The following is a 22,170-nucleotide window of genomic DNA, read 5'->3' on the forward strand; positions in this document are numbered from 1 at the left end:
ACACCAGATTTGCATGACGGAAGCCCAGGTTCAATCCCCAGTAGCTCCTGGTCCCCGGCACAACTAAGAGTAGGGCTGGAGCACAGCTGGGCGTGGCCCTAAAACAAACAACACAGCATTTGCAAAAGTATTTTGCTGTAATTGTAGTTTGGGGGCCACAGTGGTGCAGGGATCAAGTAGGCCACATGCAATGCAAGTGTTTTACTATCTCTAAGATAGTACTATCTCTGTACTATCTCTGACTCCAAGAAGGTCTTGTTTGCCAAATTGTGGTTTGACTTCCTTGGTGCAATCATATTAGTTTAACTCTTCCTCCTTTGAGGAGATGAAAACAAGCATGTGTGGACGCATAGGAATAGCGAGGAGCACAGAGACTAACTTCTTAAACCCGGTCATGGCCCCCTATACGGCTGTATATTGAACGTGGGGGGTATTTTTAAGACCATTTATGTTGAATAAAACAAGTTTTATTAAATTTAATAAAATACAATCTATTTTAAATATGTACTAAATAGAGGCTAGAGCAATAGCACAGTGGGTAGGTCGTTAGCCTTGCATGTGGCCAACCCAGGTTCGATTCCCAGCATCCCATATGGTCCCCTGAGCACCTCCAGGAGTAATTCCTGAGTGCCGAGCCAGGAGTAACCCCTGTGCATTGCCAGGTGTGACCCCCCCCCAAAAAAAGTAAATATGTACTAAACAGTAATTATTAAATATTAAATCTATTAAAACTAAAAATATAGTCTTATTTAAAATTATGTAAATAATAGGCCAGAGAGATAGTACAGTGAGTAGTGCCTTTGCCTTACATGAGATCAACCTGCGTTTGATCCCTGACACCCCATATGGTCCCCCAAGCCTACCAGGAGTGATCCCTAAGCATAGGGCTAGGAGTAAGCCCTGAGCATCGCTGGATGTGGTCCCCCAATAAAACTAAATAAACAATTTTTTTTTTTTTTTTGCTTTTTGGGTCACACCCGGCGATGCACAGGGTCATTCCTGGCTCATGCACTCAGGAATCACCCCTGGCGGTGCTCAGGGGACCTATGGGATGCTGGGATTCGAACCCAGGTCAACCGAGTGCAAGGCAAACACCCTACCCGCTGTGCTATCGCTCCAGCCCCTAAACATTTATTTTTATTAAATGTCTGATGGGACAGAGCAATAGCACAGCGGTAGGGCGTTCGCCTTGCATGTCGCCAACCCGGGTTTGATTCCTCCGCCCCTCTCAGAGAGCCCGGCAAGCTACTGAGAGCATCTTGCCCACATGGCAGAGCCTGGCAAGCTACCCGTGGCATATTCAACATGCTAAAAACAGTAACAAACAAGTCTCATAATGGAGACGTTACTGGTGCCCGCTCGAGCAAATTGATGAGCAACAGGATGATAGTGATGCAGTGATACAGTGAATATGTCTGATATTTGTATACCTATTTTGCATAACTTATTACACCCAGTGTGATGCAGACAACATGTTTTGGGCAAAAAAGGACTTAGGAGGAGTGGGAAAGGTTTAAGAAAGTCTAGACTTGAGCACCCGCTTTGCAGGCCTTTGTTGACAAATTCAGACCCCTGGTGTCAGGCCAGCGATATAGCTTAAAGCTCCCAGCCCTTTGACCCAGTTAGGCACTGCATGTCTCCTGAGCACCGCCAGATACGGGTCTGCCATTGAATCTGGCAGCTCTCCCATCTGATCCCTGCCAGCACAAGCAATTTCCAGCCACACTATAGTCAAGAGTGCAGAAGTAGCATAAAGTAGAGTGACCCTAGAAAGCATTGCAGCTGAGATGTGCAAGTGCCACGGCCAGCAAGAGTGGCCCTTAATGAACATACGTGTAAGCACCACAACCAAAGGAGCGCAAACTCCAGCAAGCACAGCCACCAAAGGTGCAAGCCCTATGCCCCTGAAGTGAGAAACCTATTCATTTTGGAGCCAGAGAATTAGTACAGAGGCCAAGGTGCTTACCTTGTACACATCAGACCTGGGTTCAATACGCAGCATCCCATATGGTCCCCTGAGCCAGCCAGGCGTGATTCCTGAGTGCAGAGCCAGAAATAAAGCCTTGAGCACAGCTGAGTGTGGTGCATAAACAAAACAAAACAAAAAAACCCCAAAATGAAACTTATTTATTTTTCCTAGTATTGATGAAGCCAGACTCAAAGGACTGTCCTGTGTACTTGGATTCACATACTTAAAAAGGTGTAAGAGAGAGTGTCCCAGTGACTCCCTATTTCAGCACTATGAGGGGAATATTTATTAAGCCTTTGCTTTAAGTCAATTAGTATTATCTCATTTAGTTCCACAGTATTTTTTTTTTACCTATGAGATAAATTCTTTTATACTCATAATGGGCTGGAGCGATAGCACAGCAGTTGGGCTTTCGCCTTTCACGCGGCCAAATTCAATTCCTCCGTGTTCAATTCCTCCACCCCTCTCGGAGAGCCTGGCAAGCTACCTGTGCATATCGGATATGCCAAAAAAAGTAACAATAAGTCTCTCAATGAGAGATGTTACTGGTGCCCGCTTGAACAAATAGATGAGCAACAGGATGACAGTGATACTCATAATACATGAAAAAATTGAGGCACACTCACAGTATATTCCTTGTCCAATGTCTCACAGCATGAGAACCAGGATTTGAATCCAATTAATCTGACTCCACTATGTTTGCAAATGCCAATTTACTGTAATTGCTTGGTGTTAGTTCATTTATTTAACAAATATTTACTGGGAATCTCATGTATGCCAAGCTTTGTGAATAAATGAGAATAATTATCAATAAAGCAGCAGACTAATTTTCTCATTTTCATGATAGCAGAAAAGCCAAATTAAGATAAAACTCAGGATAATTTTCTAGGCATATTAAGACATTGCTCGGTCAACAAGCATTACTGCACACTTACTGTATGCTATGAATTTTGATAGTTACTAAGGATAAGGTTGAGGACAAGAAGCTTAAGGCCCTGTTTCTGACTAGCACAGTTTGATAGGTGAAAGGAGACTTATATGCCACTTATGTAACAGCAGACAGAGTTGAAGACATGTCGTCAAAATCATCAAGTTCTGTTGGAAAACAGAGGAAGAAAAACGCTCATCCGAGCTTAAGGAAGGTCCTTAGACATGATGGATGGCACTTTGGAGCTAACATTATTAAATTACAAAAGTGCCCTATGTCCTGAGTTCATTCCTTAATAATTTTTAGTAGGCAACTCTGTTATTATTTTATTAAACATTTACTATTTAGTAAATAGTAAGTGTTATTAAAATAGTAAATGTTAATAGTAAATAGTAAATGTTAATAGTAAAAGTTATTAAAATAACTACACATTACAATGTTTGTAATGTGTAGTTACTTTATTATTTTATTAAACATTTACTATTTACAATAAATAGTAAATGTTTAATAAATAGTTTAATAAATAATAGTATTTACAATAAATAGTAAATGTTTAATAAAATAATAATAAAATATTGAGATATAATTGGCAAATATCTTTATATGTTTCAGGTGTATAACATAACAATTTGATATATGTAATATTATATCATTACCAAAATAAATCTAATTAGGGGTTGAGGAAATAGCTCAATGGACTGGAGTACAAGCTTTGCATACAGGAGCCCTGGATTCAATGTTCAGTACCACATGGCTCCCTGAGCACTGCTTGGAGTCACCCTTTAGTGCTAATCCAAGGAGTAACCTGACAACTACTGGGTGTGGCCCCCAAACAAAAAGTCTAGTTATCATCTGCCAATTCTAGTTATTTCTTGTTTTGTTTTTGGCTTTTTGGGTCACACCCAGCGATGCACAGGGGTTACTCCTGGATCCTGCACTCAAGAATTATTCCTGACGGTGCTTGGGGGACCATATGGAATGCTGGGAATCAAACCCAGGTCAGCTATGTGCAAGGCAAATGCCCTACCCGATGTGCTATTGCTCTAGCCCCTGCCATTTCTAGTCAACATACACCATACCACAATTTGTTTTTCTTGTGATGAAAACCTTTTAATTGGCAGTGTGTGTGTGTAGGAGGGGGGGGGGTTTCCACACCTGGAAGTGCCCACTCTTTACTTTTCATTCCTGGCAGTGCTTGGAAACCATTTGAAATGCCAGGGATAAAATTGAGGTCAGCCATATGCAAGGCAAACACCTTAGCCCCTATAATATCTTTCCAGCCCATAATAACTTTTTTTGAGGGGGAGGGGGCTACACCTGGTAATGCTCAAGGGTTACTCCTGGCTCTGCACTCAGGAATTACTACTGGCAGTGCTCAGGGGAGAGTATGGGATGCCAGTGATTGAAACAGTGTTGGCTGCGTGCAAGGCAACAGTCTTACCTACTATTCTCTCACTCTTTCCTCCATTATGACAATTTATTTATTTATTTATATTTTTGCTTTTTGGGTCATACCCGGCAATGCACAGAGGTTACTCCTGGCTTTGCACTCAGAATTACTCCTGGTAGTGCTTGTAGGACTATATGGGATGCTGGGAATTGAAGCCGGGTCGGCTGCATGAAAGAAAAATTCCCAACCCACTGTATTATAACTTCAGCTCCCCATTATGACAATTTTTTAAAATGTATTTTCTTAGCAGTTTTCAAATATACTATTACCAACCAGAGTCATCATGCTCTAATGACCCCACGCCAGGCTATCTTCACTGGGGCCGAACCAGAAAACATTTCCACCAAAAGTCCATAGCAATTCCTTTTTTCACCACATCTCTTCCAACCTGGGGCTTAGGGGTCATTCCTAGGCCATGTGCAGTGCTGGAGAGCCAACTGGAGTTGGCTATGTTCAAGACAAGTACCTTACATCTATTCTTACATCTATATTATCTCTCCAGCCCCAGTAATGCTTTCTTAAATTCTGGAAGCAGAATTTGGAGACTGGTATTTAATAGCATATTTAACTTTTTAGTGATGTTCTGATTTTCTTGAATTCTAATTACAACAGGGACATGTCTAAAAGATCATTCCTGAAAATGATGAGTAGATTATTAAATAAGCTTATCATAATACGCTCTCAAAGTGATTCACTGATGAGAAAAGCCATTTCACAAATGCTGGGACACTAATAGACTCCAGGAGTTTTATTTGCATGAGGACTCAATGGCTTCTTAGAAAAAGTAAGTATGCCTCTTAGAGCAGAGGATAGACTAAAACAACTTCCAGTCTTTGGAAAAGAAAACAAAACATACTAACGGTCTTAACTCAATGTTATAGTCATCTTCTTTGTACTAATACCACATTTTCTCCAGGTGGAAATGAAGCACAGTGTTTTAAAATTTTTTATTGATATTCTGTAGTTTGTAATGCTATTAATAATGATTTCTCAAGCGCATAATTCCACCACCACATCCATCACCAGTGTACTCCCCTCCCTCTCTCTAGGACCCCAACATCCTTCTCTCCCAAGCCCTCCTTCCACTCACTCAATTGTCTGGATCAAAAGAAACATAGGCTAAAACTAAATGATATCTAACACCAGTGAGAATACCACATATCAAAAATAACAGGAACAATTCATGTTAGTTGGGATGTGGTGATAAAGGAACTCCATTTCACTGCTGGTGGGAATGTTGTCTCATACAACCCCTGTGGAGAACAGGATGCAGAATTCTCAGTAAACTTAGAATTGAACTGTCCTATGACCCAGGACATAAAAAATTATTCTCTTAAAAGACATATGCACACCATTGTTCATTGCTGCACTCAGTACAATAGCTAAGACATGGAATCAACCTAGGTGTCTAACAACAGATGAATGGATTATGAAGATGTGGTATATATACACAATGGAATACTATGCAGCTGCAAGAAATGGTGACATTAATTTGCAATTTGCTGCAATGTGGTTGGGACAGGAAAGTATTATGTTGAGTGAAAGAAGAAAGACAAATACTGGATGATCTCTCTTACCTATGGTATATAGAATACTGGATGAGGATATGTATTGTAGTAAAAGGATAATGCCCAAATCACCCCTGACCCCAGTGTTTAGAGAAGAGAAGGTCAGAGAAAGAAAGAAATCAAGGAGGGATGGGGGGGAAAGAAGGGAATGGAAGAATAAGCAAACAGGCATCAAAGATTCAGTTACACTGGTGATATGGGTGAGGGATATAGCCATATTTCCAAAACACAGACTCAACAACACTGAAAACATGATATCTAAGCTGCAAGCACTGAAACTCTGAATGTGCCTGTCAGGTTGAAAAGTGGGGATGGAGTGGGGTTTGGAGTGGGGAGGGAATATGGGAACACTGGTGAAGGGAAGTTGACACTGGTGGAGGGATTGGTGTTGAAATATTATATAGCTAAAACTCAGCTATCAATAACATTGTAAGTCACAGTTCTCTAATTAAAGAAATGAAAAAAATATTGTGTGAACCAGTTCTTCCCTTATGTTACCTTTGGATCCTTGTTCTATCTACCTTTAAGCATTCCCACACATGAAAACAATTATTCTGTATCTATCCCTTTCATTCTGACTTCATTCAACATGATATTTAGTTTCATATTATGTTGCTACAAATTGTGTGATTTTTGTTTTTGAAGAGTTTCATAGTATTCCTTTGTATATATATACCCCAACTTCTGGATCCATTCCTCTACATTTGGGCATTTGGGTTGTTTCCATATCTTGGGTATTGTACTATGTGCTGTAATGAACACAGTGTACACTTATCCTTTCAAATTAATGTTTTTGTTTTGGGGGGATAGATCCCAAAAAGTGGTATTGCTGGTCTGTATGGTAGTTGTATTCCTATTTTTTTTAATAGAAAAATTATGGAACACTTCATGAGTCTGCATTTTATCCTTATGCAGGGTCTATGAAAATATTATATATTGCTCCAATTTTAGTAGATGTTGCCAAAGCAAGCACATGAAACACAGTATTAAAGAATATCTACTGAATACTTTATCTCTCTTATAAAAAACTAACCAAAGAAGAAAATTTAAAGACTCTTATAACTCATGGACACCAGCTTATGAATATGAATGAACGTGACTTAAAGGAAGGTGGTTTCTAATCAAGCAAAATCCAGATGAAAGAGTTTTCTTTTTTCCCTCTTAAGTCTAAAAATATTTATTGAAGAATATGATACACACTACTGTATCTTGAGCTCCACCTTGTGGTTGAATAAGAAATCACCCATTCTTGTGCATCTTGAATACTACTTTTGGTGGCCAGTCTCTGACATAATTTCTCTTCAAGAACCTAACATTTAATCATCACAAAACCCTATAGAGGATGTGCACATACATGTTTGTTTATGTATATCCTAGCCATATTCCTGGACCTTGAAGGATGCATTTTATAGATGAAAATGCCAAGTTTAAGAAAGTTTGCCAGCCAAAAGGCACATGAAAAAATGCTCTTCATCACTAATCATCAGGGAGATGCAGATCAAAACAACAATTAGGTATCATCTCACACTACAGATACTGGCCCACATACAAAAGAACAAAAGCAATTGGTGTTAGTGCAGATGTGGGGAGAAAGGGACTCTCCTTTACTGCTGGTGGAAATGTTGACTAGTTCAGCTCTTTTGGAAAACAGTATGGACGATTCTCAAAAAATTAGAAATTGAGCTCCCATTTGACCCAGCAATACCACTTCTGGGAATATATCCTGGAGAGGCAAAAAAAGTATAGTAAGAAATGACATCTGCACTTGTATGTTCATCGCAGTACTGTTTACAATAGCCAGAATCTGGAAAAAACCCGAGTGCCCGAGAACAGATGACTGATTAAAGAAACTGGTTCATCTACACAATGGAATACTATGCAGCTATTAGAAAAGATGAAGTAATGAAATTTGCATATAAGTGGATCAATATGGAAAGTATCATGTTAAGTGAAATGAGTCAGAAAGAGAGGGACAGGGGCTGGAGCGATAGCACAGCGGGTAGGGCATTTGCCTTGCACGCGGCTGACCTGGGTTCGAATCCCAGCATCCCATATGGTCCCCTGAGCATGGCCAGGGGTGATTCCTGAGTGCAGAGCCAGGAGTAACCCCTGTGCATCGCCAGGTGTGACCCAAAAAGCAAAAAAAAAAAAAAAAAAGAGAGGGACAGACATAGAAAGATTGCACTCATTTGTGAAATATAAAGTAACAGAATGGGAGGCTAACACAAAAGAATAGTAGAGATAAGGACCAAGAGGTTTGCTCCACGGCTAGGAAGCCGGCCTCACATGCTGGGGGAAAAGGTAGCTCAGATAGAGAAGGGACCGCCAAATAAAGGGTGCTTGGAGGGTCAGCTCGAGATGGGAGATGCGAGCTGAAAGTAGACTATAGACAGAACATGATGGTCACTCAATACCTCTATTGTAAACCACAACAACCCAAAGGAGAGAGAGAATGAAAGGGAATGCCCTGACAGAGAGGCAGGGGGTGGGGTGGTAGTGGGAGGGGGTGGGGGGTGGGGAAGATGGGGTGGGGGCAGTGGGAGGGGTGCTGGGATCAGTGGTGGTGGAGAATGGGCACTAGCGGAGGGATGGGTACTTGATCATTGTGTGACTGGAACACAAGCACGAAAGTTTATAACTCTGTAACTGTACCTCACGGTGATTGACTAATAAAAAACTTTTTTAAAAATCAAGGTTTGCCAGAGGGGCTGGATCAATAGCACAGCAGGTAGGGCATTTGCCTTGCATGCGGTCGACCCGGGTTCAATTCCCAGCACCCCATATGGTCCCCCATCAAGAGTACTTTCTGAGTGCATGATTCAGAAGTAACCCCTGTGCATCGCTGGGTATGACCCAAAAAGCCAAAAATAGAAAGAAAATAGTTTGCCAGAGTTAAGAACTTGTCCAAGCTCATAACACGGCAGAGTAAGGACCTAAACCAGCTCCTTCCAGGCTTTTCATGATTACTGATCTGGGGATGTGGTTCAATGGCAGAGAATAAGTCCTGTATGTGTGAAATCTTGGGTTTGATTCCCAGCACCATGAATAATCAAAGGTGGTATTTTGCTGGAGGTATGGCTCAGTGGCAGAGCAACTGTCTTGCGTGTATTAGGCTCTGGGTTCAACCCCCAGTGCTTCAAAAATAGAACAAATACCTCTTCTCTTTTACCATTGTCTTTCTTATGCACTGAGTACATGCCTAGTACTCCCCCACCCCCATCTTTATACCATAGGTACACAACCATCCTTTCATTTAATCCTCTGCTGAAGGAACTTGCATTAATTTTTCTCCAGCAGGGATTTAAATTTTCAAGGTCATAATATGTGGATGATTTAAATAAATAAATCAACATTTAAGTTTAAGGCACTAGGGTCTGGGAATCTTATATATGTTAGGACTTAAGTTCCATCCCCAGCATCCTCCCCCCAGCACCTGCCACACATCACACACACACACACACACACACACACACACACACAAAATCAGAGGCATCATATTAGGGTATTTGGCCTTAGAGGGAACTATTCTTCATAAGAAAATAGGTTAATGGCTGCCGAGATGTGACCACGGGGGCCGCACTCGTGTGCAGCTCATCTGCAGCTGCACGAGCGTGAATCCAGACCCAGCTGAACCAACTTCAACATGGGCAGCTACTTGCAGATTATCTCCAGCCAGAGAACTAAGCTGAGACCCCATGCCCGCCCAGGAGGGGAAAGGTATTTCTCTCTCTCGCCTGTCCCTTCCCGGGGATGAAGGGCATGGGGACTGCCATATTATGACACCACAGATGGGGTTTACAAGCTTGCAACGATTGAATATCCGGAACAAATCTCCCTGGACTTAGTTGTTAAAGTACAGAAATACAAGAGACCTCATTTCTCTTCACAACAGGTCTGACTCTAGTGGGGTGCTCCTAATAATAATGGTGAGGTTTGTGTTGAAATATTGAATGTAACCAAAGTAAATAGAAAGTAAAGTGAAATTTATCAGTTACAAGGCGGGGGGGTGCGGGGGTGGGCTTGATGGGAGGTGTACTGTGGGCTTTTTTTTTTTTTGTCTTCGGTGGTGGGATATGGGCACTGGTGAAGGGATGGTTGTTTCACCATTGTATGACTAAGACTTAAGCCTGAAAGCATTGTAATTTTCCACATGGTGATTCAATAAAATAAAATTTAAAAAATAAATAAACCATTCTGTCAGATTCAAAAAAAAGAGAAGAAAATAGGTTAATGAAAAAGCAGTGAGATTTGGGTCAGAGTGGAATACAGCAGGGAGGGTGCTTGCCTGGCATGCAGCCAACCTGGGCTCAATCCCAGTACCACATATGATCCCCGAGCCCCATCATGAGCAATCCTTGAGTACCGCTGGGAGTACCCCTCCCCCAACTCCCAAACCAAAAAATGCAAAAAAGCAGTGAGATTTGTGATACAATCTGAGTTTGAATTCTAGCTCTGTCAGTAGCTGTATTATCTCTCTGGTACCCTCAAATATTAATGAAAAAAATAATAAATTAAGGAAAACTGGATTATTTTTAATAGAAATTAATTTTTTAGAGTTAACAATATATTAATAACAATATGTCCTGTTGGTATGTCATGATTAATTTTTAAGTGGATAGAAGAAACATTCACAACCTGAGTTAAATTTTTAAATATGTGCTGGAGAAAAAGTACAGCAGGTGAGACACTTGCCTTGAGGATAATCTGGGTTTTATTCCTGCACTACATATGGCACCCCGAATCCTGCCAGGAGTGATCACTAAGAACTGCTGAGTGTTGCCCAAAATCAAACCAGAAAGATTTGTTAAAGTACTCAGTAAATCTCTGGAAAGTAAAACTTCAAAGAACACATGAGTGGAACAGAACCCTCAGAACATCCACAAATTAACCATTAGATTTTATAAATATGTAGGGATACATAGATTAAGATATAGATGGAATTACAGCTGTGGACAACTGATCCAAAATAGGGAGATTATTCTGAATTATATGGTAGCCCCGATTTAATAGAAAAGATTGTTACATGTAGAAAAGCTGGTCAGAAGATGTAGAGGAAAAAAGGCATAGGGAAATGTGTTTTTTTTTTCTTTTTGGGTCACACCTGGCAATGTACAGGGGTCACTCCTGGCTCTGCACTCAGGAGTCACCCCTCGCGGTGCTCAGGGGACCATATGGGATGCTGGGAATCGAACCCGGGTCAGCCGCGTGCAAGGCAAACGCCCTACCCGCTGTGCTATCACTCCAGCCCCGGGAAATGTTTTATTGTTTGCTTTGAACATAGAAAAAAGGGGGACACACATCAAAGAATATGGGCACTATTTAGAACCTAGAAATGATGAAGAAACGTTCTCTTCTGGCTTTTCGAACGGAGCACAACCCTGTTAGCACTTAATTTATTTTATTTTTACAAAGTAGTTCACAATATTTGATTACATTTAATATTCTAACACCAATCCCCCACCACCATTACACCTTCCCTTCACCATATTTCAGATGTTTCCATCCCAAACCCCAACCCCTGCCACAAAGTAGAGCTGAAATAATTTATTTTGTTTGTTATGAATAAACCACTGAAAATGCTCCAAAAAAGTTTCCTTAGACGAAATTGTGTGAAGATTGTTGTATTGCACCAGGGGCCATTAAGCCCTTTTATAAGTGATCACTAACACGTTGTTAAAGGTTGAGCCTTGTGTGATTATATCAATCTGTAAAAGTATATTTCCCTCTAAGATTGTTTAGCACTTAATTTTACTTAATATATCTGATTTATTGTAAAATATCTTACAGGTAAGGTGTTTGTGTTGTATTTGCCTATAGATTTGTGGCAAGTCATCACAGCAGCAATTGAAACCTAATTGTCTAATGACCATCACTGTGTCCAGACCTACCATCTTTCCCAAGAATGGAGTGGGAGAAGCACTGGATTTGGAATCACAAGACCAATGTTGGTGTTCCAGTTCTGCTATTAAAATACAGTATGATTTCCAGCGAATCACAGATCCTCCCTGAGAGTGTCAACCACGGGCAGCACCTTCCTCACCAAGCTATTATGTAGCATAAACAAGATAATAGATACCTAGGTGCTGTGTAAACTGTAAAGCATTCTGTGCATGTTGGGAATGGTTATTTACAGTACCAGATACATAGCACACACGAGTTATTTGCTAAGTGCAATTAATTACTTACAGTCCTTGAGATGTGGAAATGTGGAACACAACAAATACTTTGGGGAAGATACAGAGACCACATCTGCTGTCATATCCCGTTGATGACAATATAATTATGTAGATGACATGCTCGTGGAGAGTTAAAGAACTCAAATTTTATATAAAACAAAAGAACAAGAAGTCAGAGTTACATATGATGAATAGCCAAGGAAATGATATAAAATAGATGTATCTGGAGTTAATGTATACAATGGCTGATGAGAATGGTCTGGGGTTATCAAGGAAGCATCAAGGAAGTTATCAAGGAAGCATCCTTAGAGGAAGTATTCTTGAGCAGGATCATGGAGGGTGGGGTTGGATGGAGAATAAGTGCCACTGCATCATCCAAAGCACTTTTTCCTACCCACAATTTCAAGAAGTACACTTTACATTTAAGACACTGGCAGTTTAAATGTATCCATTCAAATGGTAATTTGTGTAACCTCATTAGTAACAACATTTTTCATTTATATTTAATAAAATTTAGAACTTACAGGAGAGTACAAAGAAGTTTTTATTTTCTGAACCTTTGAAAGTAAGTGCCTGAATTGTGCCTCTTCAGCAACAAATTATACAAATCTAGGAATTAATGCCAGGGAATTAGATGCATTGCTGTGATCAAATCCAATGACCCAATTAAAACTTAGCTAGTTGTCCCAATAATGTCCTTTAACATGATGCATTTGTCATATCCTGTTACACTTTAATCAAAACATTTCCTTGGTCTTTATTTTCACAACCTTGATACATTTAAGTTAGAGGTGAGGTCTTTCATAGAATATTACTTTGTCCAGTTATTCAGCTCTTTCCTCTTAATTGCATGCACGTTGTGCATTTTATAAGTGGAATTGCACAGAGGTGATACTCGGTTTTTCCATACTGCATATGGAGATAATGATTTCAGCTTATCCCAATATTGATTTGTCCCATTTACAGTTTTCATAGAGTTCCCATTTGACCCAGTAATTACTCTTCTTGAAATATACCCCAAAGGTGCTCGCTTCGGCAGCACATATACTAAAATTGGAACGATACAGAGAAGATTAGCATGGCCCCTGCGCAAGGATGACACACAAATTTGTGAAGCGTTCCATATTTTCCACTGGTGGGATTATCCTCAACTACACACGGTAACACATTCGAGTCAGATAGTCTCGAAAGCTAAACTGGATAGTTTTGAAAATATATTAACTCTTTAAATTATTAACTCAAACAAGATATTGCTATTTTCCAAAATGGTTGACCAGCATAGGACTTGATTGAGTATTGAAGGACTCTGCAGGAAAGTATTAAAATATGGGGACTGCATTGCTTCTCAACCTTTTGGCTAAGATCAAGTAAAATATGGGGGACAGTTATTTTACAAAACATAATGTAAACTATTAATTTTAAGATTCATACATAAAGCACAGAAAACATCTAGAATATTTCTCAAAATATAGAGTGACTTGATTAGGAATACAAATTTGGTAGTCTTTATTTTTCAGGGGAAAATGTAAAACTGTTCAGATAAAGCATAAACTTGATTGCTTGATAACAGTTAACATTTCAGAATTTTGCTCCAGGAAAAATAAAGTAGAAATTTAAATGAAAAAAAAAAAAGAAAAGAAATATACCCCAAAGGACTAAAGACACAATATAGAAAAGATATCTGTACTTCTGTGTTCACTGAAGCACTATCCACTGTGTCACTGTCATCCTGTTGTTCATTGATTTATTCGAGAGGGTGCCAGTAACATCTCCATTCATTCCAGCCTGAGATTTTAGCAGCCTCTCCTTACTCGACTTTCCCAAGGACTGGAGGCTCTTTCAGGGTCAGGGTAATGAGACCTGTTATTGTTACTGTTTTGGGCATATCAAATACGCCACAGGGAGCTTACCGGGCTCTGCTGTGCAGGCAGTATATGCTTGGTAGCTTGCTGGGCTCTCTGAGAGGCATATATATATATATATATATATATATATATATATATATTTCCCTCTATGATTTTATGGAAAATGGGTAGGGATTGTCCTATGCTATGTTCGTGGCCGCGCGGTCCAAGAATATGTTCACTCATGCATAAGGCTCGGCCCGAGGGTGAGGAAAGCGGCCTGGGTGGCAGTTGGGTAGTGGAGCTGACTGCTGGGACTGGGTCCCTTGGGGCGGGGAGGGCTCTCACTCGCCCCTCTCTGGGGCACCCTGACTGGAAAAGCACTATCCGCAAGAGCAAAACTCTGGAAACAACCAAGATGCCCAGGAGCAGGTGATTAAGAAACTATGTTACACGTACACAATGAAATATTACTCAACTTTAAGAAAAGATGAAACAACGTAATTTGCTGCTATACGAATGGATCTAGAGAGTATCATGCTGAGTGAAGTTAATAACGGGGAAAGAGACCTACACAGAATCATCTCCTTCATATGCGGGGCAAGAAGAAAAACAGCTGTGGAAGAACAAATGTTCAAAGACAATTGAAAGAACATGAGAAGCAGGGGTTGGAGCGATAGCACAGTGGGTAGGGCATTTGCCTTGCACGTGGCCCACCCGGATTCGATTCCCAGCATTCCATATGGTCCCCCAAGCACCACCAGCAGTAATTCCTGAATGCAGAGCCAGGAGTAACTCCTGAGCATCGCCAGGTGTGACCCAAAAAGAAAAAAAAAAGAGGACATGAGAAGCAGTTTTCAGTGGGAATCGTGCCACTTTGGTTGGGGGGGTGGACAGGACAGGGAAAAGAATACTGTGACAAAGGTGGAGGAAAGGGGTCCCGCTGGAAGAGGTGGTGGTGCTGAAAGGTGCTTAAAGTGTTAAGCCTGAAACCCTATCAATAATAGTAATGTAAACCAGAGCCTAAATTTTATAGCTAAAATGCCTTTCATAGAGGCAGGCTGGTGAGGGGGTGCTGGTGGGAGGGGACCTGGGGATATTGGTGGAGGACAATGAACACTGGTGAAGGGATTGGTGCTGGAACATATACCGGAAACCCAAACACGAATAACTTTGTAATTCACAATAACTCAAAATAAACAAAATAATGTTCATAGATTAAGTGATATTTAACAGATTTTCCCATTGTAAAGTTGTTCTCTATTTAAAAAATAATAAAATTAATAAGTATTTTGTAGGGAGGTACTTTGAGACTACATAAATATTCCATTTCTCACCAATTTTTTTTAGCAAATGGTTTAGCAATGCTTCTCAATGAGGAGCCAGGATGTTCCAAGGGGGTCACAAGTAGAAATCACATAATTGGGGGTCAACCAGTAGGATGGGGGACACAGGAAAGAGACAAGGTCAGAGAGAGTTCCAGTGGGAAAAGGGTTGAGAAACAACTGTCACTGTCACTGTCATCCCGTTGCTCATCGATTTGTTCGAGCAGGCACCAGTAACGTCTCTCATTGAGAGACTTATTGTTACTGTTTTTGGCATATCCAATACGCATGGGTATCTTGCCAGGCTCTGCCTGGCCATGCGGGCTCGATACTCTCGGTAGCTTGCCGGGCTCTCCGAGAGGGGCGGATCAATCGAACTCGGGTCAGCCACGTGAAAGGTGAATGCCCTACCGCTGTGCTATCGCTCCAGCCCCGAGAAAAAATTATTTACATAAATTTCTTTCAGTTGAACTGATCATTACTATTATGGCTATCAAATGATGATTTTCTAATTCCACATCCTTCTACATTCACTGTTAGCACTGTACTTTAATAAAAGCCTTCTTTTCCAAGTTGTGTCAGTTTAGGGGCACTGATGGCAATCTGATACTGTGTTTCCAAATTAAAGGGCCAGCACGAGGGACTCTAGCATTCGATGGCCAAGAGCCACCTCCCCAGGTGATCGTGGGAACAGAGAGACAGTGCCCAGGCTGGTCAGTAGATGATTTATTACTCTCCCCCCACCCCCACCGATGTAATCAATCTCTCCCTTACAGCACAATCATAGTCGTAGTTTTGGCTGTAGTCCCAGTCATCATATTTCCATCATTCTAGTCTCCTCGTAGACCTCAAAGTCCTCTCTCCTCTTTTCCCTTACAGCACAGTTTTATAGAAATCATGAAGGGTGGGGGTGCACATAGGTGGGGTTGAACATTGTCATAATAACAAACAGAGGTAAAGCCACTCCTTCAGATAAATTCTAGGGCACTAACTCAAGGACAAAATCTCATCTGAGGGTTCAACACTCTAGATTACTAGGAGATCCGCTCAAGGGCGGGATTCCATCCAGGATGTATTGCTTTCTCCTTTTCTCAGCTAGTAATCCATTTAAACAATCATAGTAAATTTACTTTGACCCGGGTTCGATTCCTCCATCCTTCTTGGAGAGCCTGGCAGGTTACTGAGAGTATCCTTCCCACACGGCAGAGCCTGGCAAGCTACCCAATGGTGTATTTGATACACCAAAAAACAGTAACAAGTCTCACAATGGAGATGTTACTGGTGCCCGCTCGAGTTGAACTGATGAACAACAAGACGACAGTACTACAGGGCTAATATTTCTAGTCATTTTGTATGAACACAGTAAGAGATATATTACACTTCAAGGTTGGCTCTTCCTGGGGACATTTTGCTATATATCTCAGACCACAGTCCTCAGGCCAGGTTAGTCTTTCCTAACCCCAGAAGGGTCCTTATTCAGTTACTTCTTTTTGGGTCATGACAGAGTTAGTTCCATGACTATGTTCTTAACTTACTATACTTATGGTGCTTAGCTTGTCTCCTTTCAATGCCAGGGTGGCTCACAGCTTGTTCCTGGGTCCATCTAGTCCCTTCATCAGGACCCCGATTTTGGAGTGTTAAGAATTAAGGACAACAAAGGCTTAAGTCAAGTAAATTTGGATGCCCAGGAATAAATATTATTTTGGAGTCAGTTAACTTCCATGTTACAAAACATAGCATGAACTGCCGTCTATACAAAAAGGACATTGCTAAACCATGCAAGTGACATAAAGGAAAGAGAAAAGCAATATAGGATTATCAGTGCTTGATGGAATTGGGTGTGCCTCAGGAGCACTGATGTGGGAGTAACTCAATAAATCTAAGCTCCCTGCAGAAGGAGCAAGGACAACCTAATGTTATCCAACAGATATAATCCTTATTTTGATTTTCAAATTGCCCCCTCTCTGGTCCTGTGGTGGTAGTTAGAGATTCTTGGCACTGCTTCTATGTCTTTAAACATTTTTTGATTATTTTAAATCAAAATTAAATTTTCTTTAATCGATTTTTAAACACCTCCTTGCTTTCTGGTATACAAAATGCTCCAGATACATCTTCCCTCCACTAGACTTGGAATCAGCCATTTCTCTGACTTCTTTCAGTGTGAAAGTGTTCTTTCAGTGAAGAAAAGCATTTAGATAATAAGATGGAGATTCTGGGTGGTCCCCAGTCTAAAGAATACGTACATACACACTTACATAGACTTTTAGATCTGTACTGAACTCTACATCTTTTTTTTTTCATGAGCTCACAGATACCTACAATTCTAACACTGCAGTTTGTTCTAATTGCTCCTTCCATAACTATAATTCACTTCTTTTCTAGTAAGAAAAGTGGTTCACGGTTTCTTCAATATACAGAATATCTCTCAAGGGGGAGCATGTGCTTGGCATGTGGGAATCCCCAAGTTTCATCCCAGAATCACATTCTCCCCACATCTAGGTATAGCCCTCGAAGGCTGAGCACCACTGGGAAGGACACTCATAGAGGCAGGAGAAAAAATAGGCATTGGGGCTGACATATGACTGGTGACAAGGAGCCCAGCAATGCAAAATATAAATGAAAGAGAGACCTGGCAAAGGAGCACATGTAATGGAACTACCCTAGTTTGTGGCCAGAGAGATGCCTCAGTGAGCTGGATTACATGGCTTGCATGCAGGAGCCCTGGGTTTGAAATCAGACACAGCAGGATCACCCAGCTACACTGGGAGTGACTAAGCAACACTGGATGTGTCCACAGAACCAAAAAAAGAATAAAAGGAAAGAATTATCATCAGATTTGATTCATGTTTCAAATATCATTTTGTCCTCACATTTCTCCTAGACTGTCTCAAAATCTAATCTTTAGAGAACTGCTTAGTTTGGCTAATAATGTAACTTTCATTTGTCGTAAACTATTTCTTTAGTCATTGTTAACTTATTTTGAAGTTTGAGTATCAGATTCTTCATAGGACTACATTTATAGTACAGAATATGATTTTGATGGTCACGCACATTAGTGGGCTGGAGTGATAGCACAGCCGTAAGGCGTTTGCCTTGTACTCGGCCAACCCAAGTTCGATTCCTCTGCCCCTCTCGGAGAGCCCGGTAAGCTACTGAGAGTACTTCGCCCGCATGGCAGAGCCTGGCAAGCTACCTGTAGTGTATTCAATATGCCAGAAACAGTAACAAGTAAAAACAAACAAAACAATGGAGACGTTACTGGTGCTCGCTCGAGCAAATCCATGAGCAATGACAGTGATACAGTGATACACACATTGGTGTTCCAAGAGAAGGCTTCGCCAGCAGGCCTGCCAATTTCTTAACCTAGATTCAAAGCTACAAATGGGGTGAACAATGTGGGCAGGGCATCTAATAACTAGAGCTCCAAAGGCGTAATTGACAGCCCAGGACAAAATTATAATTTCTCTTGTGACCTACCTTATCTTCCTGTGCTTTTCCCTCACAAATTAATAACCTCTCTGCTTAGTCCAAGTTCTTATGCTCTCAAATTGCTCACAGTATGCCTCAAAAGGGAGAAAAAAACAAATCCATTCACACAATTGTGTTCTTCTTTTTTTAGTTTGTTTTTGGGCCACACCCACCAGTATTAGGGCTTCCTTATGGCTCTGTGCTCAGCAATCACTCCAGGTGGTGCTTGGGGATATGGTAGCCCAGATTGAATCCGGGTTTTCCTTGTGCAAAGGAAGTGTCCTATCCACTGTACTATTGCTACAGCACTCATGGCTTTCATTTTTCATTTTTTAAACTCCGAAGTTAACATTATCATAATCTATTAGTTCTGATCTAGAGTGATAATTCAGGGGGTAAGGCACTTGTCTTAAAAATGGCAGGTCCCAGGGGCTGGAGCGATAGCACAGCGGGTAGGGCATTTTCCTTGCACGTGGCCGACCCCCGGGTTCAATTCCCAGCATCCCATATGGTTCCCTGAGCACTGCCAGGAGTGATTCCTGAGGGCAGAGCCAGGAGTAACCCCTGTGCATCGCCAGGTGTGACCCAAAAAGCAAAAAAAAAAAAAAGGCAGGTCCAGTTTAATCCTGGACACTATTTATGTCCCCCTAAACACTGCTAGGAGTGCTCCCTGAGCACAGATTCAGGACTGAGCCCTGAGCATTGCTGGGTGTGGACCCAAAACAAACAGAATCATTAGTTCTAAAGAGGACAATGAGTCACTGACAAGAAAAAAAAATTGGGGCCCATCTGGCTGTGCTCAGACGTATTCCTGGCTCTGTGCTTAGTGACCACTCCTGGTAAGTTTTGAAGGGATCAAACCCAGGTTGCTTGCATGCAAGGCAAGTGCTGTACTATCACTCCAATCTTCACTATAGGGAAATTTTAGTCACTAATGTTGAGATAATTTTGGATGTGAGGATTTTATGAAATAGAACACCCCATCTATTCCATCTGAATCAATATTACACACTTGGGACTTCCCTTGCCTCTGAAAGCAGCAAGCAACATGGTTAATAATCAGCCTTTGAACTTTCTGCCCCTCTAGGAGGTACAGTTTAATCTCTCAGAAGTAGATATCACACACAGTTATTAGATATTTTTTTATTTTCATGATTTCTGATCAGAGAAGTGTCACCAAACCTATTGGGAGGAAATTACTTAGAAAAAAAACATTAAGGAGTATAGGTAACTGAAAGAAGATATACTATATGTGAAAAAACACGTAAAGGGATTAGAAAGATAGTACAGCAGGTAAGGGCGCTTGTCTTGCATGAGATCCACCCAGAATTAATCCCTGGCACCCTAGGTGGTGTGAAGCCCCACCAGGAGTCGTCCCTAAAAAAAAGAGTCAGAAATAAGCCTTGAGCACAGTTGGGTGTGCAACCCCCTCCCTTCACCCTTTCTCTCCCATAAAATCTTCCACAAAATTTAGATATTCTAAGAGTCTTGATAACTGAATCTAAGAATGATCTCAACTTTCTTGGGGAATAGTAAGAGCTTTTAAACTTTGCAATGTCCCAATTTTCTATAAAACAATAGCTTGTTTTCTCTGAAGAATACTCCTGGGGTACAGTTATGAGAATGTTGGGGTTCCCACTGGCTATTTTTGGCCAGCCTGGTAGATGATTCAAGGCAAGGGGCTAAGGACGCTCCTGCTGCTCAGACAGGATGATGGTGCCGAGAACATCCCGGACTCACCCATGCATTCGCAAGAGACTGTTGTGGTGCCAGGAATTTATGGTATTTGTGTACCAAGTTTTGTACCTTACCACAACCAGTGTCCAAGACTTCCACTACTGTCCCTATGTCCTTTGGGGTTTTTTTATAGAGTAAAAAAAGATCATACTGGCTATTAAAGTCAATACTGAAAAGGAGATGGGGAGGAAAAAAAATCCTCTAAACAGACATGTCATGTAACCTATTTATCCATCAAACATTTACTTTCTGCTTTACAACGTGCTGGGAAGATTCGCTGAAGATCAGAAATACTAAGAAAAAATATTATTGCTCTGAAAGAGCATACTCAGGTGGAGTTTGCTTAGTTAAAAAAAATCTTGAAGGTATGCCTGAAAATAAACTGCTGTATTTGAACATTACTTTTCATTTAACTTATCTCATCGCTATCATAGATCAGGTTTTCATCTATCTCAGCAGTTACCCTTCACCTTCCCAGCTCATCCCAGCCCTGTATCAGTTGTTACAGTATTGTTTTTAAAATTGATGTTTCTCCCCAGTAGAACTTAACTTTAGAAAACTGTTTTATACCGAAATCAATACATCTTTCTGCTTTATATATATTCTTTTTATGTGCTGGAATCTCTTGGCCCAAGTTGTCGCTAGTTTTTCTTTCTTTTTTGTTGTTGAGTTTTGGGCCATAACTAGTTGTGCTTAGGGCTCGCTCCTGGCTCAGAGATAGGGGGTTCACTACTGGAGGACTTGGGGGACTCGGCCAGCGAGCATCTTACCCTCTCTACTATCTCTCTGGCCCCAGCTATTTTGTATCCTTTTTGTATTTTGTAACAAGTCAGTTACTTTTTATTTTCCAACTATGTTTCAACTACGTTTTGGAGTGCTAAGCAAAGACTATTAACAGCTGCGGGGGTGGGCGGGGGGCGGATCTGAAATTCGACGTGAGGGCAGAAGCTAGGCACACAGCAGCTGCTCAGTTAAAAAGGGATTAAAGAGCTTGGCCTCTAATAGGTCGGGAAGCTAAAAATGTCTTCGCTTAGACGACGGAGCACCCCTACCCGAGGGACATTCTTTTTGGACGGCGAAGAGCATCAAGGTTGGGCCAGCGAGAAAGGAGCAAAAGCATCAAGACTTGGAGGGCGACAAGAGATGTACAAAGGCTATTTAAGCTGCTAGCTCACTCCCCAACAGTTTCCCCGGGCGGTGAAAAAGCCTTAATGGAATTTGGCTTTTTTACCTGCTAAGTGACAGCCGAAGGCTCTGCCCCGAGTCTAAGATAAGCAGGAGAAAGAAAATAAGATATGCACGCGGGTGGGGGAGCTAAACCCCATTTGCAAGTCTTTTCCTCCCACTGCTTCCCGGGCGGAGTCAAAATTTCGCCTTGGTGGAGAAGTGCCAGTGGAGGGGGGGGGCTCGGAGACCAACTCCCCGCCAACGTCATAAACGGGGCGCGGTCGCCAGGCGCCCCGCTCCCGTCGTCCTCCGCGGGCCGCTCTCCGCCTCTCCTTCCGCGCCCCGCCCACTCGGGTTTCGAAGAGCTCTCTGGGTGCTCCGAGAATTCCAACCGAGTCGCTTAGGTTCCTCCGACTCCCAGCTCCCATTGGCTGGCAACGTGCGCGTGACCGCGTCTTGGCTCTCTGATTGGCTGGGATCGGGAGCGTCGGCGACGGCCGGGGAGGGAGGAGGGCTAAGTTAGCTAGAGCAAGACCGG

The 22,170-nt window shown here is 41.6% G+C and overlaps 1 non-coding gene and 1 pseudogene across 1 annotated transcript; one reads left to right on the plus strand and one right to left on the minus strand.

The window, feature by feature from the left end:
* Nucleotides 1-6,785: 6,785 nt before the first annotated feature.
* LOC129405306 (U6 spliceosomal RNA) lies at nt 6,786-6,885 on the minus strand (annotated as a pseudogene).
* A 6,229-nt stretch (nt 6,886-13,114) lies between these two features.
* LOC129405214 (U6 spliceosomal RNA) lies at nt 13,115-13,221 on the plus strand. The gene has a single exon (XR_008630397.1). It is a non-coding gene; the product is annotated as a U6 spliceosomal RNA (small nuclear RNA).
* Nucleotides 13,222-22,170: the final 8,949 nt, after the last annotated feature.

This window comes from Sorex araneus, chromosome 5, assembly GCF_027595985.1.
Source record: "Sorex araneus isolate mSorAra2 chromosome 5, mSorAra2.pri, whole genome shotgun sequence".
NCBI lineage: Eukaryota > Metazoa > Chordata > Mammalia > Eulipotyphla > Soricidae > Sorex > Sorex araneus.